The sequence below is a fragment of the Panthera tigris genome, chromosome D2 (assembly GCF_018350195.1).
Source record: "Panthera tigris isolate Pti1 chromosome D2, P.tigris_Pti1_mat1.1, whole genome shotgun sequence".
NCBI classification, from domain to species: Eukaryota; Metazoa; Chordata; class Mammalia; order Carnivora; family Felidae; genus Panthera; species Panthera tigris.
The window spans coordinates 6470564-6489138 of NC_056670.1; the positions used below are offsets into that span (position 1 = coordinate 6470564).

Consider the following 18575-nt stretch of genomic DNA (forward strand, 5'->3'; position numbering starts at 1 on the left):
GCCCATGTTCCAAGGAGAGGAGCTAAATTTCTAGTCACGTACTTTGCAGGGAGATGGTAAACAATGGTGGCTTAAGAGGAAGGGTTCTAGATTAAGATTTTTTTTTTTTTAGTATTTATTTTTGAGAGAGAGAGAAAAAGAGAGAGAGGAAATGAGCGGGGGAGGGGCAGAGGGAGAGGGAGACAGGATCTGAATCAGGCTCCCTGCTCTGAGCTGTCAGCACAGAGCCCGACGTGGGCTCGAACCCACGAACCGTGAGATCATGACCTGAGCTGAAGTTGGATGCTTACCTGACTGAGCCGCCCAGGCGCCCCTCTAGACGGAGATTTCTTGAGGTCAAATCTCAGCAATGCCCTCACTGGAAGAAGTCACTTAACTTGATACATCAATTTCCTCATCTTTGAATTGGAGAGAATACTCACAACTACCTCTTCCTGTGGTTGTGAGGGTTCACTAAGAAGTACATGTCAGGCAGACTGGATGAGTAAATCTGCTTCACAGTGCCCTTTATTTGTTTAGCACAGACGCTTATTAAGTGCTCATGAATAATTCCTCTTATATGTCAGTTTCATCCACAGGGAGTTGTCATTTTCTAGATGGAAAGTTTCCTTTGGTTTTGCATCATCAGATGAGGAACTTCAAGGACCTATCAATGAATGAATGCTCCCAGAGAGGGAGCTCTCCGAAGTGCCCCCACTCTCTGAGAAGATCTGAAGTCATCTTGGCCACAGAGTTCATCTATGTGGGGTGCTGGTCATACTCAGTCTCCGTGGCTGTGAGGTTAGGGAGACGCACTTCAACAAACAATCTTCCACCTTAGAGTTTGGAAAATTTCTTGTTCCTACTCGTATTAACCCAAATAGTAAATGGGCTGGAAAAGGATTAGAGTACTCTTAAACTTCAGCTGCAAAGGTTCACTTATAAATTCTTCCCCTTATGAACACAGTAACATAAAGATGGGGTTATGTGTCTCCATCAACATAGTTCAGGGGTCTGAACATTTAGAAAAAGTGATAGCATTCCCTGGAAAGGTGACCTGGCCAGAATGCTCATTTTCGAACTTGTAGAGTTTTGCCACTAAGTAAACCTGATCATGGGTCTATCATGTGTTCTTTAACAATACAAAATAGTTTCTCCCAAAGGCAATTTTTTCCCTCTTAATGTCTTAAGGCAGCATCTCATCTCTTTGTCACAGAATTTTCTGTGACATGTCCTGGGAGCGGTGGGTTGCTACCCATTTAACAACTGGCTCTCCGGGCATAGACAGCCCCGGCGTGTTGTACTGGTGTGTATGTGAACACTCCCGCCATGGTTGATTTCAGGCCCCCCGAGGAAAACACTGGAAGTATATACAGCTGGCCCCAACGCACCAATGTGAACTTTCCTTACCCCACCGTTGTCACGACACAAACCACCTTCTAAGCCCTGAATGAGACATTTCTGAAGCATAGTCTAAGATAACAATGTTGTCCCTGGAGCTAGGGAGGCAATGGGGAGCAGGAATTGAGACTGGATATTCCAGATGGCTGCCGAAACCATATCCAACGGGTACACACTGCTGTGTTCTGTATCACAAATACACTTTGCTGTTTTCCTTTCTGTTAGCTGCTCCTCCCAGACCAGGCCAGTCTGCAAGAGCAACAAAGAAAGGTGGGTAGCAGTAAAGAAAAACAATACGGAAAACAGTTGCAGAAGATTCTCGGAGGGCCTCAGGGACCTCATTTCTTGGCAGGATCCTAAGAAGCTCGTCAGCAGACATTCAAATTCTCCTTCACGGTCATCAGCGCTATTCTCTGCACCGCCCTCTTGTGGCCTCACCGCCTGCCAGAATCTAGTGATGGATGACTAACCCCTGACCACCTTCTTCCTCCTTCTTGAGCGTCGTAAGGTCACTGAAGCTGTCCTCAGTGAGGTGTGAGGAGAAGCCTCATGACCATGGACACAACAGTTTCTGGTTTCCAGTGTTCTGGAGAAATTTGGGACAGATTCCCACATGCTAGATGGGAAAATTGGGGAGGGGGGACTACTTAGAGTCACAGCCCAAGTGTCCCCTGCTGCAGGAGGTCTGGGTATCAGAGTTCTTTCCCTTTAGGGTGACCCTTGACATTCAAGTCCGGTGATAGGAAGTGGCTCTTCACCTCCTGTTTAAGAGTCTTGATCCTAAGACTGGATAACTCATTACCTCAAAGGTTTTATGAGCATTTTTTCAAACACACCCATTCCACCCTGGTTCTGCTAGAACTTCTGGAACCTGCCCTGAGAGACGATGGTCCAGATTAGCCTGGTTCCCTCTCAATGATGCATTTGCGCTAGAGATGTGGTGAGCTCTCCATTTCTCTCATCTACTGTTGACCTTGGAGCAGGAGTAGAAAGAAGGGGCACCCTTTTCTGTGAGAGGAAGAGAAAGGAGGAGGAGGCTGGCGACATTCTCCCTGCAGAAGGCTTTGAAAGGTGCCCATTTGGAAGAACGTGTAAAACCAGCTACCGGTGTCTGTTCTTTAGCCAATGAGACAAGCCTTCTAGGTGTCACCTCACATCACAAACGGTTTCCTTTTGGCAAAGGGGACGGGGTTGGGGGCCACGCCTCTCCTCAGCCTCCTACCGAGAATCCAGTGATCCCCCAGCTGGAGCTCATGGCTTAACCCATTTCTTCCTCTCACACTTTACACACTCCTCCATTCTGGTACCTAGGGTTTCATGAGTGTCTCTCTCTCCACTGGAAGCTTTGGTGTCAGAGCCCATCCTATTTCTCTCTGTGTGACCAGCACCACATTTACACACAGGATCCCAATTTTACAAACGGAGCAAGTGAGGCTCGAGGTATTTCGAAGAGCCAGTAAATTACGCACGTGGGACTCGAATTCACATCCTTTTGACTCCAGCTGCAGTGACATCACCCTGATCATCAATGCCACAGATGTCAGTTATTGGTGGCTGATGTGGCCATGACAAAACAGAGACGGGCTGAGGACTGAATCAACCACGCCTCTGCAATGTGGCCTCCGTAGACACCCCAAAAGGATGGGCTTCTAGGGTCTAGGTTGGGAGACACGTGGAGATTCGCTGCAATGGTGTCCCTGGAGAGGGGGGGGGAGGCTCTGGGCCCCTTCCTCATACCTGCCTGGCCCTCTGTATCTTTTCTATCTGGCTGTTCCTGAATTATACCCTTTTATAATAAACTGGTCATCTAGCTTAAAAAAAAAAATAAAAAGATTAGAGATGGAATGAGATCCAAACAGGCTTTGCTTATGTCCCTATATCCTTGGAAATTCCACCAAGTCCGAGTTTTTGAGGATAGTTCCAATCCACTCAGAATTTCAGACATTCTTCAATGGCTCGTATAAAGAAGAGTCATCCAAAAGGATGGGAAGGCCAGGATGACCAAGTTGAGCAGACTCATTACAAGAAGAGGGGAAGGGAAGGAAAAATTAGATACACAGAGGGAGACCACACCATAAGAGACTCTTAAGTACGGACAACACACTGAGGGTTGCTGGGGGTGGGGGAAACGGGGGACGGGCATGGAGGACAGCACCTGCTGGGATGAACACCGGGGGTCGTATTTAAGCGATGAACCACGGGCATCTACTCCCAAAGCCAAGACGACACCTTATGATTGCTAAGTTGACAATTAAACAACAACAACAACAACAGAACTGGGATTCGAAAAGTTATCTCAGGTCACCCTACGTATCTGAGCCAGGAGGCCTCGGGCTGTGAGCCAGAAAAACACCACGTCTGAGATCCTGCAGCTATGTGGTAAACCTGAAGAAGTTTGCTTCTGAAGACTAAGGATTCGAATCTCACTGTCGAAAACGGGGTAGGAAAGTGAGTTCCCGCCGCTTGACTTCCCCGATTAGGCAACACAACTCTTCAGACCGAATCCAGCTCTCTGAACGCGGATCTGAAGATTCACGGAAAGGACAGCGAAAGGCCATCTTTCGAATTCCCCCTGTGATCGCGACATTCAAATGACCTGAGCGCACACAGCCCTGGAATGCACACAGAATTAAGAAAAGCCGCCTTTGCGAGGGAAACGCACGGGGAGAGGAAGCATCTCTCCCCTCTCTCCCCGCCCCCCCCCCCGCCCCTGTCCCTTATTTTAATAAGTCATATTATTCAGGAGGCTAATAAACATCTGTTTCTTCTCAGTGTCAAGGGAGCCTGTGTGCACACGCGAGCAACCGTGGCTCTCTGTCCTCGGGGGAGAAAACAAAGCACCATCCATCCAAGCCCAGCTACGTACCTGCGGCGGCAGCTGGCTGTTCAGAGAGGCAAGCGGGTCCCCGTCGCGAGCCCGAGTGCCAGGGCACTTGGGTGTCCCCGGCCCCCGCTCTCATGAGCGCTTGCTGACTCCCGGAGGCTGAATGCACCAGCCCAGGGAAGCCAAGGCTCTCCAACTTAACTACTTGTGTGCTGACTCACACACCGGGCAGGACGCGCCCCAGCTGAGCCTGCTTGTGGAAAAACCCTGCCTGGGCCTCCCAAGGTCACACCTGGAGCCCGTCCCCAAGCACCCTGCACGGACACGGCGTGGGAAGGAGGGGTTCGTCTTCTCAGACATACCTGCCTCCCGTGTTTGATGTGGAAAAGGACACCCTTTCCTCCGCCGGGTCCCCTACGCCGCACTGCGAGGCGACGTCGGGGGACAAATCCACCCAGAGACGTGGGGTAGGGTCACTGCCTGCGGAGGAGTCAGGCTCCGCGCAGAGGGGCCGCCTCGCTGGTCTGGAAAGGGTGTCACTGGAGAGACTGATTACACCCAACCGCCCTGGTAGCTCAGGGCAGCAAACGCAGCAGCGTCCACACTGTGCCCGGCCAAAAAAACGGAGCATCGGCTGCCTGCAGTACAGTCTGCTTTAGACTGCGTGGTTTCTGGGGCCCCTGGGGGGGGGGATCCACTCTTCCAACCTTTGGGGCCCCTGTATCGGCGGCAGGGAAGAGAAGGCAAAGACCTCTCGCGTCTGATCAGGCCCCTCAAGGGCACGACATCCTGTCCGTCCGTTGTCTCCATGACAGGAAGCACAGGTGCCCAGGATTCTGAAAACCGGGGCCGCTTTCCTAGTTCTTGTTGGGCCGCTTCCTAGAAGCCGGAGGGGCGAAGCTTGCCTCTGAGCCCAGGGCAAAGCCCTGCTTTTCTTCAGGCGCAGCACAATCCACCCTGGGGTTCATGGAGGAGTTGGCTGCAAGGCAGGGAGGAGCGAGCGGCTGGGGATGGACCGTTGAAGGCGCCCGGAGACAGCCGGACAGCCGCGCGGGGATCTGCGGCCCGACTCGGCCCAGGCCCCCCCTGCAGCCCCCTGCCTGGAGTGGCCGAGCCTCCCGCAGCGATGTCTCACCTCCTAACTGGGCCCCGAGGCTGCGGGGCCTCCTGCGCCTGAAGCGCGTCTACCTGGGGGTCCTGCGAGCTGACGCTCGGGGAGTCACATGCATCCGTGCACAGGGCACGGCCTATGCCCTGTAGGGAGGGCTCCTTGCTCTCCCGCGACATCTGTGCTCCTCGCTTCTTCCGGGCCTCCTGTGCGGTCTGGAGTGGCCATTCGCTGAGGTCCGGCCACTGGGGCGTGAGCGGAAGTGACAGGCACCGAAGCCGGCCTTGGCCCCCCACGTGCTTCTCCAGGCTCCCACGCGGTCTCGGAGGGAGATGCCCACAGTGACCCTGGATGTTCCACGAAGAAGTAGGTAGAAAGCCTCCGTCAGCCTGAATGACCACACAGAGCTGCTGACCTTTGCGATTCCTTTTAAATCATGGTGGGGGGAGGGGGTGGGGATGGATGCAAAGCTGAACACTTTCTTTCAAAATTCCCTTCGGGGTATGTGAGCAACACAGTTCAAACACAGCTTGTCTGCAGAGCAAAGGCTAGACTCCTTCACGGGGTATTCAAACCCACCCAGCCCAAGGCCTCTGCCTTTGACCTGGCCTTTGACAATTTCCTGGTCATGCTGGGCACCTGGGCCTCTTTATGGCTCCTAAATGCACCTGTCCTATCCCATCCCTGCTCAAACTTTTATCCTCAAAATACTTTCTCACCTACTCCCCGGTTAACTGAGTCATACCTCCCTGAGTTCAAAAACAAGGCTGCAAATTCTTTGACACTCCGTCTGTGGAATAGAGGGGATCTGTGTCATTCCCCCACCCCCACCCCAAGACTCGGTGGGTTTATGGCTGCCCGTGATGACAACAGAGGACATGGAATCTCTGCCGTGTGACTTCTGAGGCTGGGTCACAAAAGCCTTGTGTCCATTCTCCATTTCCTGGAGCACTTGCCCTTGGATCTGTTAAAATAACAAAATCCAACTGAGTCCGTTTTAAAGATCTTCCTGGCTTTATTCAATGATTCGTGTATTGGGCGGCACCCCAATACAGACAGGAAGGGGCTTCGAGGAGCTGTGCAAAATGGATGCCTTTTATAGGCAGCAGGGAGCAGGACAAGACAGTTATGCTGGGGGTGGGGGGGAGAAAGCAGGTTGGTTATTGCAAGGTTACTTTCCTTTAGGGGAAGGCAGGGGTCTCTCAGGCAGATGATTTAACTCGTGCTGATTAGGTGATTCCCAATTGACTGGTTTAAGATTCCTTTCTTGGAGAGCCAAAAATGTAATTAAGTCTGAGTTTGGTGGCGTGGGGCTTAGCAGAAGCAACTCCATTTTGGACCGACCTGTTGTCTTGTCTTTAACAGAAGCCTGGGTCGCTGTGTAAGAAGTCTGGAAATCCTGAAGCTACTATGCTGCAGGGACCACACGTAGATGCTTTGGTCACAGTTCCGAATGGTCTCCTTTCAGCTACCCGCACGGAGGCGCCAGATAGACAAGTGAATCGGGGTCAGACTCCAAAGCAGTCCGTCCACCAGCAGGATCCAATGGAGGATCACCAATGCCACACTGAGGAGCAGTGTCTCCCAGCCAAGTTCTGCCCGGATTCCTGACCCACAAAACTATCAGCCACAATCAGACACCTGTCACTTTAAGCCACTATGCTTGGAGTAGTTTGGCATGAAGCAAACCTAACTGCAATGCCCTTCTTCGGGGCCCAACACACCGTCTATATTTTTCCAGAAGCTTTATCTACCGTCCTCCCCATTTAGATCTCTGGGTTGTTCGATCCTTTAGAATTCTGGTCTTGGGTTATTTCTTTTTTAATAGGGAGTTGTCCAGTCGCTCTTTGTAGCACCTTACATAATAATGAGTGAACACGTTGATCAATAAGAATACTGAGCACGTAACACGAAGCCTCCTAGAACTGTGGGGTGGACGAGCAGGAGCTGGGGAAGGCAGGTGCTCTCCACCTGGTTTCGCTCTCTCTGGGCACCAGAATCTTGACCGTGATGATCAGGTGGTATTCATCCAACCCAATATTTATTCTCACGTATCTATTGAATGCCAACCGTCTGGCAACCATACTCTTTTGGACCCAAACAAAGCCCATCTTCTCATGAGACCCCCGTTCTACATGGAAGGAGACAAGCAAAAAATAAATGTAATCTGTTAGGTCGTGTGTGCGAAGAGGAAGAAGGCGGCAGAACAAGAGGTGAGAGAATGTTGTTCTGTGTGATATAATCAAAGAAGTCCTCTGACAGCGTGACAGTCCAACAGACACCTGAAGGAAGTGGGAGAAAGAACGAGCCGTGTTTCTGCCCGAGGGAGCGCATTCCTGGGGAAAGGAAGGCCAGTGATAAAGGTCTCCCCCGACGAGAGTGCGGTGGATGCGTTGAAGGAGGACAAACTGGCCCGGGGGGCCTGAGCCGCGAGACCAAGACTGGAGCAGTGGCGACGGGGCCAAGGTGTGCGGAGTGGACCAGCAGGGGTGGCGGGCGGGAAGGGCTCGAGGACGCTTGGCGGTGCGCTGACTTCAGTGAGAAGCAGTGAGACGCTGACGGGCAGAGCAGCGGCACCATCTGAGCCTTGGAAAGCTTTCTCGCGTACCTGTCACCCGGGTTCCTGGGTGACCACACGCTGCAGAGGGGCGGGTTGAGGAGCAGTGAGGCGGATGGAGAGGCTCCCGCCCACCCCCAAGCCAGAGGCTCGGACCAGGGGCTGGAGGCGGAGGTGGCGGAAGCGGTGGGTCACAGTAAGGGTGTGTCAGAAGGTGGAGGCAACAGGATTTCCTGGCGGGCTGCGAAGGATGGGAGAGAAACAGGAGGCACGAGTGATTCCACAGCCTTCTGGGCTGGAGCGCGGGGAGAGTGAGATGGGCTGGGAGCGATCCACTCTCTGCAGAGACACCAGGAGAAAATACATTGCAAAGCGTGATGGGTTTCCAAGTTGACAGTTACGGACTAGCTTTGGTGCGAATTAGGGTTGGAAATCAAAGAGGGAGGCTAAAGTCATGTGAAAAAAATTTTTTTAAGTGCTTTATTTATTTTTGAGAGAGAGACAGGGAGAGAGCGAGCATGAGCGGGGGAGGGGCAGAGAGAAAGGGAGACACAGAATCGGAAGCAGGCTCCAGGCTCCCAGCTGTCAGCACAGAGCCCGACGCGGGGCTCGAACTCACGGACTGCGAGATCATGACCTGAGCTGAAAGCAAGAGTCCGACGCTTAAGGGACGGAGCCACCCAGGCGCCCCTCGTCCAAGTATCTTTCAAGAGAAGAAGAGCCTGGGCCATTGACTCTCTTCCGACGCGTCCAAATTTTTACTCATCTACAGTTTGCTAAATGACTTCCAGCCTCCCACGACCCCCACTACCTTTTCATTTCCACGTGGGGTCCGACTGGGGCCGTGTGTCCTGTGCCAAAAACCAGAAACAGCAGCAGTAGCTTATTCTCCTCCTGTGTTCGGATGCACTGTCCGAAGTTTGCTCTCATTGCCGTGCTCACAATTAGACTGGTTTCGAGATGACAGTGCGCCGCCCACACAGGCCACTTGCTGCCTTCATCCCGACTGGGGGCCGCGGGCCTGGAACCCAGAGTGGGGCGCGGGGGGCATCTGGGTCTGCGGGGCTCCTGCGACACCGCTGACCTTCGGTGCTTCGGCTGACAGGGCTGGGGGGGGAAGCGCCCCTTCCTGCTCAGGGCACAAACCGGGAAGGCCTTATCCCGTGCCCCCCGGAACTCGAGCCCCCTTCCTGCCTGCAAGCCCTTCCCCTTCCGGCCCCAGAACAGCCCCAGCGCGTAGCTGCCGTTACTCTGATTCACACACACCCCCCGCACCAGGCGCGAGTAGCCCCACGTCCGGAGTGACACAGCTTGTCCCCTGGCCTCTCGCGTTTCAGCCGGCCCAGCGGAGGCCGGGGGCTGCTCTATTCCGTGGGGCTCCCCCAGCCCCCCACCGTGCCCCCAGGACGCTCGGAGGGAGACTCGGTGATGAGTTTTAGCTAAAGCGACGGCTTCTCCTTGCAGAATGCCGGGTGCAAGCCGCGCGGCGTTGGGAGAGAGACTGTAGAGGCGAAATCCACGCGGCCGGAGTGGTGCCGGAGGAGGTGTGGGGTCGAGACAGCCCCGGGAGAGGACAGTAGGGCCTCTAATGGGGGAGTCTGCCTTCACTGTTGCGGGGGCATCCCTTAGGTGTTCGGTGGGATGCCCCGGTGAGCTCGGCGGGGCCTCCGCTTGTCTTTGCACTTGTAATTTTCATCATGCCCGATGTGGCCCATCTCCCGGGGCCGCCCTGGCGCGGGCCATGCTGCTTCTCCAGCCGGAGGCCCGCGACGCGGATGTGTACGGTTTGCGAAGATGATTCTGGATGCACTTTTCTGTACGTATGTCATCCTTCGGTGGAGTTTATAAAAAGATTTTTACTCCCCAAATTTTTCTAAAAGAACCTCTGATTCAGACGGACTTTAATAATAAGGAACCCTATGAATTCACAGAAGGAAAAAAACTTCCTAGGAGCAAGTCTGGTCATTTTGCTGTTGTTCCCTTCTATTACTTATTTTTTAAAGTTTTGGGGTTTTTTGTTTTTTGTTTTTTTTGGAATTTATTGATTTGTATTTAAAAGAAACTGTTGACAAAGATTCACCAAAAAGAATCTGAATAGGTGGGAAAACACAGCCAATACTGCTGAAACACTAAAATAATTGAAGGACATGTGGCTTATAGGTTTGGTCCTTGTAAAATTAAAATTAATTTTTTTTTAATGTTTATTTACTTTTGGGAGAGACAGAGATGGAGAGAGAGGCAGAAAGAGAGGGAGACGCAGAATCTGAAGCGGGCTCCGGGCTCTGAGCTGTCAGCACAGAGCCCGACGCGCGGCTCGAACCCACAAACCATGAGATCGTGACCTGAGCTGAAGTCGGGTGCTCAACCGACTGAGCCACCCAGGCGCCATTTCTTAGAAAATTCAACATACATCTACTTTCTGACCCAGCAATCCCACACCTGGGTAGTATTTACCTACCAGAGATGAAAACATATAGACCTAAATACATGCACACACACAAGGAAAACGTATACAAGAATATTGTAAGCTGCTTTATTCATAATAGGCACAACTTTGAAACTGTCCAGGTATCAATCCAGAGGGGAGTGGATAAACACACTGCTGTCTATTTATTCAGTGGAATACTTGTCACTGATAAAAAGGAAGGGATTATCCACATGCACGGCAACACGGATGACTGCAAACATATTACACAGAATGAAGTACACAGATGCAAAGAGTACACACATCATACACGGGGCGAGGTGTGTGGTGGAAAATCAGGGTAGGTACGGTAGGTGTTTGCCTCTGGGAGTCATGGTAGGGTGGGGGGCTGGCCAAGATTGATGGGGAAGAGGCAGAAAGGCCACAGTAATCGTCTCTGTCACGATAGGTGTTTGCATAACATAGGTGCATGCATTTGTCAAAACAGCAAATATACACAAGATTTATGTATTTCTTCGCCTATACATTTTACCACCACCACAACAGCAACAAACAAAACCTGGGAACAAATTTTGAATTTTAGTGAACACGGACGCTGAAGTATTTAGGGAGACGTGTCTGCAATTTACTTGAAATGCATTCAGAAAATCAGGGTAATGGATAAGACCCATAGAAAGACAGGCAAATGGATTGATAGGTGATACAGCAAGTTAAGAAAATAACGGTAGAAGCTAGCCGGTGCCTACCTGGGTTTCTCACTGTGGGATTCTTACGAAGTTAGCGTAGACTTAAAAACTTTCCATAATAAAATATTTGTTACGGCTTGAAATGCGCTGATGGGAATGCTAAATTTGCATACGTGTGTGTTTGTGTGAGTGTGACCCCTGAGATCTCACTCGCCACCCCGAGCGAGGGAACGACAGTTTGGGAAACAGAGAAGTCTGTGTTCTGTGGACCCAAGGCTCACCGGCCCTCCAGGCCCCGCCCCCAGCGGCTCTGGTCCCGCTAGAGCTTTTCCTGCCTTCCTGGGCAGACTGGGAGAGGGAGTGAGAAACCAGCGGGTCTCTCCAGTGAGCCCGCCTGCCTTTCCTGCTCTGACCTCCTTCACCGGTAGGGAGATGGCCAGCAATTCCTCCTCATTTTTTGTCAGATGAAAAAGAGCTGGACCGGGGCCCTCTTCATTCGCAAGAAGGAAATGGATCTCCCAGGGCCTGCGCAAATCCGCTGTGTTTGCCGAGTTTAATTGGTGATTAGACCTGAACGTCCCAAGCCAGTTTTGACGGCCCGGATCCACAGGAAGCCAATTTGTCACAGCTCTCCAAGCCCGGCATGTGTGAAAGTGACATTTCAGATCCCTTCCCATCTAATTTTGGTGACTTTTGTTTGAATTCACACTTGGTGAATGTTAATAGTATGTGGGGGTTATGTGTGCTGAATACATTGACATTTTCCCTCCCGAAGGAAGTACCGTATTGCCATCTCTCTACCCCTCCCCCCCTCACCCCCACCCTCCCCCCCGCCGCACCCCCGCAGCCCTTTCTTGGTGGTACCGAGGATTGTGCAAAAACAGGGAACAGGGCCTTCTGGCCGCGTTCCCTGCTTCGATCCCTCTGCTCAGGAACCCGGAGCCCCAGGGGAAACCTCAGCAGCAGCTATTGGGCCCCAGGGTTTGGAGAGGCCAGGGCGAGCTGCAGGGCAGAGATCAAGCCCTGGGGTCATCTGGTGTCCGCTGGTGAGCACAGGAATGTGCTCCCACGTCCGGGGCCGGCGACACTTCCCGGGAAGACGTGTGCACAGCTCCTCTACAAGCTTTGCTTTATGTGCTCGCCCCCGGAGCCTGCGGAGAAGCCCAGCCAGCATACGCCTGCAGATCCGTCGGGCCCCCTCTGGTGCGCACAGAGCCTGTGGGGCTCGCTGAACCGGCTGTGACGCTCCTGCTGCGTCAAGGAAGCTTCTGCTGCAAACACAGCATTCTCGGCTCCTACCCCTGCCGGGGGCCACCGTCACAGCCCAACGGCAGCCAGGGGTCAGAAGGCTCCCGTGACCCCGGGGACTAGCAACGAACACGCTTTCCGTAAGCCTGGCAACGATTGGATTGTGGCCTCTTGAAACCCAAAGCCGATGACTTCAGAGAAGCCTTCCAAACAAACGTTTATTTTCACAGATCACACTTTTTTCCCAAGTGAGGTACCCCCCCCCCCGAAACATCCTAAAATATCGAGGAGCATTGCTACGCGTCCCCCGTGGAAAACCCGATTCTGTGCACAAGCTCTTTATTAAAAAGAGCACAAAAGACAGAGTGCTTTGGCTGGAACCCCCTTTCTGCTTCTCCCGTGCTGATAACTACTAGCAGGAAGCAATTAAAACCATCCCAGTTCCTCCAAGTAATAACACAGAGCTGGCCAGGGGAGCAGATCCCAAGCACCAGTAAATCATGGAGATACACGTTTCTGTTTCATAGTGACCCTCGCTCCTCATCCGAGATAACTGTGTCCTGCTCTGTCAGAGTCGGCCAGTAACCCAGTCACCATTGTGCACACGCATCAGATGCTCAGGACGGTCCAGCAAGTCTTTTAATAAAGACCCAAGACATACATGGCTTCTGTCTACTGATAACGAATCCAGAAGTCCCGATAAAGGCTGAGTCTAGGTTTGGTTCAGTATGTCGTCCAGCTCTCTCCCTGGCTGGGGCCGGTCTTTCCATTGACTGGGACTTCTTCCTTGGCTCCCAGGGGCCCCATTTCCGTCTCTCTCTCTCATTTCCCTCTCTATAATGCCAGGGGTTGTTTACTGAGCACAGAACTGGTACGTGTGCCTCATCATTACCCCACATTACACCACGATACACGTAACTGGCCTAAATGATTCACATTCTTTCAGGAGCTGCCCTTGGTTTGTGTTTGAACATGACACACTGCATCTCCCAAGCGCGACCGCATTTTAGACTCCAACGCTTGAGAGAGGAGTCGGACAAAGCCCTTGGTGTGAAATAAAAGTAAGGACGATATTCTGGTTGAGGTTCTTGGTACAATATGGACTGGGACAGCTACAAGAATACCACTTTCTGTATTTCCTACTCACGCTGAAAAAGGCTTTGAGTAACCAAGTTAAACTAATTTAGAACTTATCTTGGTCCAAGCCAGAGAGAGAGAGAGAAGAAATTGACCAACCCAACAGAACATACTGTAAACACTTGGACATAAATGGACCAAGCATTCTGGACTGTTGGCACCTGACATTTTCTCTTAATGTTCTGAGGTTCCTCATAAGCAGCCATATTTGTTACTAACCAATGTCCTTGGCAGTTGTTTCCCAGGGACCAGCCCGGGATATGCCACAGCAGTCAGACAACTAACAACTAGAGCAGTCTAAAGAAAGAAAGAGAGGGAAAGTCATTCAGACTACTCTGGAGTTTGGGCTTTGCTCTAGCGCCCGGCTGCATCCTAGGTCATCTGTGGGAGGGCACATCAAAGGCTCTGCTGGGTAAGCTCACATTTAAGCCACCTACACGTATGCCCTCTGTTCCCCAGTCCAGCATTAATTATCTTCACGTTCTTCTGGACAGCTCACGTGTGCAGAGTTGGAAGTCATGACAGTGGACTCTACCAGCCGTTTTAGTTTTAGTTCTTCATTTGTTGTTAGGACACAGATTTGTATGTCCAGACATTAAGGGCACTCTAGAGATAACGGCTTAGTCACTAACTCCCAAATTTATTTGACTACAAAAGCTGGGTCACCAAGGGCTTCTGGTTTCATGTTCAAGACGGAAAAAGCTTGGGAGTCTGGTCACCATTCCTATCCTTACAACTAGAAAAGGCTGGACAAACTGAAAAACAACTTTTCTTGGAGCCATCACAGGATTGGGGTCAATGGTTCCAACCACCATGCCCGAACCTGGAGAGACAGGTGCATCCAGATCTCACAGGTCAGATCTGCTTACATGGAGAAGCCGCTGAAGCCATAAATTAGAAGGAACACTTATATGGACACTTAGATGAACTGCTGGTAGGGGGAGGGAGAGGGGTCAACAATCCACAAATACCTTTTGATTCCCCCAAAACTTGTCGACTAATAGCTAACTGGTGACCAGAAGCCTCATCGCTAACATAAACAATTGATTAACACGTACTTTGTATTCTATATACTGCATTCCTAGAATAAAGCTGGAGAAGGGCCCCTGGGTGGCTCGGTCAGTTGGCCACCGACTCTTGGTTTCAGCTCAGGTCATGATCTTACAGTTTGTGAGTTTGAGTCCCACATCAGGCTCTGCATTAGCAGTGCAGAGCCTGCTTGGGATTCTCTCCCTCTACCTCTCTCTCTCTCAACATAAATAAACTTAAAAAAAAAAGGAAGCTAGAAAAAATAAAATATTAATAAAATCAGAAAATACATTTACAGTACTGTATTTACTGAAAAAGAAATCCATGTGTAAGTGGACCTGCTTAGCTCAAACCCGTGTGGTTCAAAGGTTAACCGTACTTTAAATGTGAAAGGTCTAAATACATCAATTAAAAAAACAAGAGATCGTCAGAATAGGTGAAAAACAAGATGCTGTTTTTCTGTTTATATATTCTGTCTATAAGAAACCTACTTTAAATATAAAGATCCAGACAAGGGAAACAAAAGCAAAAATGAACTACTGAGACCTCATCAAAATAAAAAGCTTCTGCACAGCGAAGGAAACAACCAGCAAAACTAAAACGCAACCGACAGAATGGGAGAAGAGATTTGCAAACAACATATCAGATAAAGGGTTAGTATCCAAAATCCACAAAGAACTTATCAAACTCAACACCCAAAAAACAAATAATCCAGTGAAGACATGGGCAAAAGATATGAATAGACACTTCTCCAAAGAAGACATCCAGATGGCCAACCGACACATGAAAAAATGCTCCACGTCACTCATCATCAGGGAAATGCAAATCAAAACCACAATGAGATACCACCTTACTCCTGTCAGAATGGCTCACATTAACAACTCAGGCAACAACAGATGTTGGCGAGGATGCGGAGAAAGAGGATCTCTTTTGCATTGTTGGTGGGAATGCAAGCTGGTGCAGCCCCTCTGGAAAACAGTATGGAGGTTCCTCAAAAAACTAAAAATAGAACTATCCTACGACTCAGCAAATGCACAACTAGGCATTTCTCCACAGGATACAGGTGCACTGTTTCGAAGGGACACACGCGCCCCATGTTATAGCAGCACTAACAACAACAGGCAAAGTACGGAAAGAGCCCAAATGTCCATCGATGGATGAAACGATAAAGGAATTGTGGTATATATATATATAATGCAGTATTACTCGGCATCAAAAAGAATGAAATCTTGCCATGTGCAACTATGTGGATGGAACTGGAGGGTATTACGCTAAGTGAAATTAGAGAAAGACAAAAATCCTATGACTTCACTCCTATGAGGACTTTAAGGGACAAAACAGATGAACATAAGGGAAGGGAAGCAAAAATACTATAAAAACAGGGAGGGGGAGAAAACAGAAGAGACTCTTAAATATGGAGAACAAACCGAGGGTTACGGGAGGGGTTGCAGGAGGGGGGATGGGCAAAATGGGGAAGGGGCGCTAAGGAATCGCCTCCTGAAATCATTGTTGCACTAGATGCTAATTTGGATGTAAATTTAAAAAAATTAAAAAATTAAAAAAAAAAGATCCAGACAGGTTAAAAATAAAGGGGTGGAGAAAGATATATACCATACTAACACTAATCAGAAGAAAGCTCAAGTTATTTTAACTTCGGACAAAGCACGCTTCACAACAAGAATATCCTCAGGAATAGAGAGATGACATAATGATAAAGGGGTCAAATCTCCAAGAAGACATAGCAATTTTAACGTCTATGTGCCCAACAAGAGACCGTCAAAACACACGTGGCTCTAGGCCACCGGAGGGCTGGGAGAAAACTCTGGGCCGGCCCCCTCCAGGGAGCCAGAACCTTCCCTATCCTCACGTGGAATGCCATTCCTGCCCCGGAAGCGGCACCCTACACATCCTTCAACACGGGAACCTGGACGCTGGAGGCTGTACAGCCTCTGAATTGGGACTCCCTGCTTTTGTTTATTTTTGAGAGAGAGAGACAGAGCACAAGTGGGGAAGGGCAGTGAAGCGGGCTCCGGGCTCTGAGCTGTCAGCACAGAGCTTGACGCGGGGCTCGAGCCCACGAACCGTGAGATCACGACCTGAGCTGAAGTCGGACGCTCAACCGACCGAGCCACCCAGGCGCCCCCCCTCCCCTTTTTTTTTTAGCTAGGAGAAACGTGGAGTCTGCCCATCTCATTGATCTGTCTTCAAATCTTTAGCAAACCTGCCCCCAAGAATCCTCGAGAGACTCTCCAATCTTTGCACCCACCGACCACGGTGTGCTGATGGCGAATGGATCCTCTGGATAAGCACTATTCCTGCGGACCAGGTGTTACACGTCGGATGCCATGATTCATACGTCACAAATCCTCAAGGGCATTTCTAAATCTGCTCAGTCACTAGATGCTGGATGACACCAGGGCCATGCCAGCCCTCACGAACTCGAAGGACTCCTCACACATGCAACACACGTTAACTTGCGTGATAAACCCACACTCCGTATCTTCGCCAATAGTAAGCCGGGCGATGCCCCAATCCTGTTCCTCCCTTGTCCAGCTTCGGGCAACGTCTCCTCACTCGGCCTGTGTCTCGAGGACCATGCCCACCTCTGACCTCTAAGAGCCGGAGTCTGGACCCAGCAGGACTCGCTTAATTTTCTTGTAACCTGAACCAGAAGACACGTAAGAACCCTAAGGCGCTGACAGGCACCATTTCAAGTCTGGGTTTGTTCAGAGTAAGTTTCCGGACCAAAGCGAGAGAAAAATAAAGGACATCAGTAACACGGGCCCCAGGTAGCACATTCTACTTCCCGAAGGTTACCTCAACACCTGGTTGACTTTTTGTACAATGGCAGTCAAATTAAAGCCCTCGTTTTATGTGATATTTATAAAGTTTTTGAGATCTTTATCACGTTGATCAATTTAGGTATTTGCTGGGGAGACAAATGAAACATTTAGCAATTAGGAAACTGGCAAAATTAGTCTCTCATACCTCATGAGGTGGATTTCCTGGCACTCAGTTCGTAGGAAGAGCCATTCTACTTGGCCTTACCGCCACGGGCACCGATGTCTCCCACCGCGGACTCCTGCGGAAGAATTTACAAACACTCACAGCATTTGGGGGCATGCAGGGTGGTGAGGAGGGGTGGAGACCTGCACTCCAATCAGAGTTTCACCACTTACCGGCTGCATGACCTTGGGAGGTTTATTCAACTTCTCTGAGTCGCCTCCCACAAAATGGGGTAATCATTAACCCTGTGGCTGTGTGGCCATTAACAAGATAGCGCATGTAAAGAATGCCCAGCTCATACAAGAGCCAAGTAAAGAAGCTACTGTCCTTAGGAGGTACTGTCTTACCAAACGAAAGGACAGAAAAGCACATGTCCTCATTCAGGCAGACCCCACCAAGTGTACTGCAATCCTCCACAGCACGAGGTTTCTCTATCCTTCCTGGGATCTTCAGACCCGGGAGCCACACGGTATGTCCATTCACGAACTGGTGCCGTCGGGCATGAAGAGAAATTAGTGAATGAATTTCTTAGTACCTATGTAGTATGCAAACCTGTAATAATCTTTTTTTTTTTTTAAATAAAACTGCTTTGACTTAGGAAGAAAGATCCAATGTTTAGCACGTGCCAGTGACGCGTTTTCATTACTCAAGGTGCTTTCCCTTTCGATTCGCAACACTCGCCCAAGAGTCCAAGCGTGGGAGAGGCTGTGCTAGAAACCCATCCCAGGATTCTGGTCCTCTGAGTGAGACACACGGCCGGAGCCCCAGGCGGGACACGATCCCAGTCTTACATCTGTAGCAAGGTGGTCTGTCTGCATTTTGAAATTAACTTACCTGTGTGATTCTTTTGGTGTACTTTGGAAAAAAACAAAAAACCAAAAAAACCCCCACTCACACATTTTAGGAAATCTCAAGGGGAAAGAAACATGGTCGCCGCAGGCCCTGTCTCAAACTCCGGGAAGACATCCACAACTCAGGTTTTTACCTTGCTTTAATGACTTCGTTTACGACCTCTGGGAAGGATGTGAACACATCAGGAGTAACAGCCATTTATGTTTTAAGTATCAGGTTTTATTAAAAAGTGCATTTTGATTAATTTATGGTCTAGGTAAGCTGTTAAGATATCAGTATACTCTCTGGAATAATAATAACTTTACAAATATTTAAAACAAACA

At 50.2% G+C, this 18575-nt stretch overlaps 1 protein-coding gene across 3 annotated transcripts in view; it reads right to left on the reverse strand.

The window, feature by feature from the left end:
• The window catches only part of ASAH2 (N-acylsphingosine amidohydrolase 2), an 88930-nt gene extending 78819 nt beyond the window's left edge, over positions 1-10111 (reverse strand). For all 3 annotated transcript variants that reach the window (XM_042960806.1, XM_042960804.1, XM_042960805.1), the window contains exon 1: positions 8681-10111. The gene's annotated coding sequence lies outside the window, so the exon portion shown is untranslated. The remainder of the gene's footprint in view (positions 1-8680) is intronic.
• Between the last annotated feature and the right edge of the window lie 8464 nt (positions 10112-18575).